The sequence below is a fragment of the Octodon degus genome, unplaced genomic scaffold (genome assembly GCF_000260255.1).
Source record: "Octodon degus isolate 3935 unplaced genomic scaffold, OctDeg1.0 scaffold00035, whole genome shotgun sequence".
Lineage (NCBI taxonomy): Eukaryota > Metazoa > Chordata > Mammalia > Rodentia > Octodontidae > Octodon > Octodon degus.
This window is the reverse complement of record NW_004524611.1, coordinates 9,046,271-9,049,833: the sequence shown is the minus strand read 5'-3', so window position 1 is coordinate 9,049,833 and position 3,563 is coordinate 9,046,271. Positions and strand designations below refer to the sequence as shown.

The following is a 3,563-nucleotide window of genomic DNA, read 5'->3' as shown; positions in this document are numbered from 1 at the left end:
ATCTAGAGCCAGCCAAAAGAAAAAAATGTGTTTATTAACTCATTTATTTATTTATGTTACAGTACTGGGGATTGAACCTAGGGCCTTGCATGGAGATATCCTCCTCTGACCCGTAGCCCTTTTTAATTTTTTTTTAAATTTTGAGACAGCTTCTTGCTCCATTGCTAAACTGCCCAGGCTAGGCTCAAACTTGTAACCCTCCCCTCTCAGTCTCTCAGGTGGTTGGGATTATGGGCATACGCCATCATGTCCAACTACCTGTGAATTTTATTTTTTTATTTTTTTTTTCACAAATAGGACTTTATTTATCACTATTAAAAATCTGGATCTTAAACGGACTCTTGGGCTGGTGGTTCTCATCCATCAGCTCGTTCAACTCTAGCTCCAGTCTCATCTCCAGTAGCCCTTCCAGAGCTGCTACCTTCACCATGAAGCTCCATGAGGTTTCCCAATTGAAACTTGGGCTTCTTCAGCATTTTTACTTTTCTGACAAAGATGTCATGAAGAGGGTAGACAGACTGGCAAGCCTTTTCTATGTCTTTCCCAGTGCTGTCTGGAATCAGTTTATCGACCACTTCCTTCAAGTCATTTGTCTGCACCTATCACATCATGATTTCCACCATCTTCTTCCGGATCAGGGGGACCTGTTGGTGCTGAGAGTAAGAGGTCTTCCTTATCTGATTGTTGTGTTTTTTAGTAAAGCCAACACAGAACAGTCGAAGCAAGCAACCATCGGTAGTCTTGACATCAACATGAGCTTCGATCATGGTCTACCATTTTTCGACCATGGAACACATTTTGTCCCGGGTGAGGTCCATGCCATGGAAGTTAGTCAGGCAGTTTTTGCCCTGAACATCTTCAGTAATTAGCTTGAATTTTCTAAAGTCAACTTCATCATTCTGCAGGCCAGCCAGGCTCACTTCAAACACACGACCTTTGAGCCCATCAGATGCAATTTTGGTTCCTTGGGTTCTGGTGATGAGTGTTTTTCCAATATTTCTTATGTTGAACATAGCCGGAGCCTTCACATCATACCAGTCTTTTTTAGAAAATGGATCAACCACTTTCTTCTTGGCTCCTTTTTTGCCGCCTTTCGTAAGGCGCTTGTTCTTGCCTACCGCCATGGTGCTGCTCCTACCTGTGAATTTTAAATATGGAAAGATATCGTGAAGAGATGAACAGAGGCAGTTTCAACTTCTACTCTCACTGCAGTATGTGAGAATCCAAGCTTCTGAATATTCTTTTGTACATGGACATAATCAGTACTTTTATTCTTCCCGCTATGGTAGGCAGATATAATGTGTTTAATAAAAGTGTTTTGCTTTCTTCTTCAAATGTTCCTAAGTTACTTGTACAGCTTTATCTGTGGTGCATTTCAGGTTTTCAGCTAATCCTCTCTCCGTTAATTGGTTTGCTTTTATTGATTCAAAAATGCTGCTTAAACGTTTAGTCGTGTCCACGTCTTAATAATTTCCCCTGATGTGTTCCTTATAGTTTGACATTGTTTATTATACAACTATAGAATTTATTAATGTTTTCCTCCGTGGCCCTATCACTTGTGAATTGCTCAGAAAAATCTTGCCCATTTCAAGATTAGAAGAACCCTTCCCACATTTCCTTCTAATTATTTCATTTCTTACCTTAAGCATCTCTGAACTGTCTTTAATCCACTTGGTGTACAGGGCGATTTAGTCACTGCATTTTAGGATTATGGCTCCACATCTGAAAAAGGCAGTGTGTTGCCTTTTCCTGAAGCTTGCCTTTCCTCGCGGTTTATGTTCATCCACAAAAATGAAAATATCCAAAAGAATAAAACAATCACTTACAGGGCCGGCCAAATAGCTCAGCGGGGTAGGCAGACGCAGGGGCTGGGAGTTCAATCCCCGGGCCTGCAATACAGGCCCTGCCTCTGGGGCACGCTGAGCCGTGATTGAGGCTGGGCGTGGTGGCACACACCTGTAATCCCAGCACTTGGGAGGCTGAAAACAGGAGGATCACTCCGAGTCTGATCTACACAGTGAGACCCTGAACACCCTGCCCTAAATACAAACAAACAAACAAACAAACAAACAAAATAAAAAATAAAATAGTCACTCACAATCACACCATTTAGATATCTACAATTATTTTATTATCCATCATTACTCTATGAAAAGGACGTGGGAGTGAGGTACTTTCTGTGGGAACCGGAACCACGGCGTGCATCCCGTGGCATCACCCACACTTTCCTTTGCGTAATACACAGTGATTGTTCCAGTACAAATTCTTGGTCATATTTTAGGTGGAGATTGTGATTGTGAGGGCTGACGAGTGGAGGAGTTTGCACTGACTCTGTGCTACTGCTGAAAGCCCCCCGAGCCTGTGCTGACACCCAGCTCACACTGTACAGCACTGTAGAGAAAGAGGTGGGGCCTTCGAGGGGTCCTGAGGTCACAGGGCTTGAAGCCTCAGTGAGATGTTTGCAGAGCGTGATGGAATCTGGATCCGGCTTGGCTCTATCTTTCATGTGAGTCTTTTTTTTTTTTTTTTTTAATGTATCTAGTACACGGTCTACAGGGTCTCACTACACAGATCCGACTCATAGTGATCCTCTTGCTTTCAGCCTCCCAAGTGCTGGGATTACAGGTGCACGCCACCATGCCCAGGCTGTTTCATCTCAGGGTGTGCCAGGGGTGGGGCTAGCACTGCATGCTGGGGATCAAACCCTGGTCCCTGAGTCTGCCTAAGCAGGTGATTTAGTCCCCTGAGCTATCTGGTGGCCCTTTCATGTAAGTCTTACCATGTGACGTGCTTCACCTCCCTGGGACTCCACAGAGCCTGCACCATCAAGACCCTCATTGGCAGTGGCCTCCCAATCTTGAATTTCCAAGTCGTGAGAACTGTAATCTACATCAACCCTTATTCTTTTAAATTCCCTGGCCTGCACCATTCAATTAGCGCAATAATAAAAAGGCAAAAATGTTTCTCTTCTTCAATGTAGAGATAACTATAAGTCCCCCCAGTGTGAGGATGAGCCAGGTTAAGGAATCCTGTTTGAGTTTTCTTTTGGGGGTGCTGTTTTAAAAGTTTTCATTTTCGAGGCAGGATTTGGTCAGGTCCCTGGATTGCCCAGGCTGGGCGCTAAATTGTGATCTTCCTGTCTCAGCCTTCCAGTGTGCTGGGATTATAGGTGTGCGCCCCTACACCTAGAGGAGGAATCCTGTTTTAAGTGGGAATGACATAGTTCTCCTGTAGATTGAGGAGCAACAGGGAAAGTGAGAGGAAGGCGGAAGGGTGGGTGGTGGAGACAGAGGAAGAATCTCTTGCCAGCAGATGAGAGAGGTGGGGGGAAGTGACAGAAATCTAAGCAAGCTGACAGAGGATTTCCTTTGTGTGGTTCAGCTCTCCCTGCTGGAGATGAGCTCATTGGCTGAGGGACTGGGACTGGGGCGTGTTTGCAGCTTCCAGAAAGTGGTACTGTCTGGAGTAGAGGCACTGGAAAACACCCCAGGAGGCCAACAAGAGCAGCAGCAGGGAGCCAAGTAGGGGAACAGTTGGGCCTGCCACACTGCTCTGCCAGCAGC

The 3,563-nt window shown here is 45.2% G+C and overlaps 1 pseudogene; it reads right to left on the bottom strand.

The window, feature by feature from the left end:
* Positions 1 to 329: 329 nt before the first annotated feature.
* LOC105742088 lies at positions 330 to 1,124 on the bottom strand (annotated as a pseudogene).
* Between the last annotated feature and the right edge of the window lie 2,439 nt (positions 1,125 to 3,563).